Genomic DNA, 224 nt, shown 5'->3' with positions numbered 1-224 from the left:
TTAGACACACTTGTTTCTTTGAAAAATTGCCCCCAAAATTCAGGTGCGTCTTATACTTGACATTAATATAAAAATGTCCAGTGCTTGATTTAAAATTCCTACCAGCCTCAAAAATGGCCATATATTTGATGCTGCACGAAACTTATCTCTATCTGGCATAATTAGATTCAACTGGCAGCAGCAGTGCACTGATGCGACGAACATAAGTTCTGAGATTTGAATCT

This window comes from Schistocerca nitens, chromosome 9 (assembly GCF_023898315.1).
Source record: "Schistocerca nitens isolate TAMUIC-IGC-003100 chromosome 9, iqSchNite1.1, whole genome shotgun sequence".
Taxonomy (NCBI): Eukaryota; Metazoa; Arthropoda; class Insecta; order Orthoptera; family Acrididae; genus Schistocerca; species Schistocerca nitens.
The sequence above is the reverse complement of the archived record's forward strand: the minus strand, read 5'-3'. Positions refer to the sequence as shown.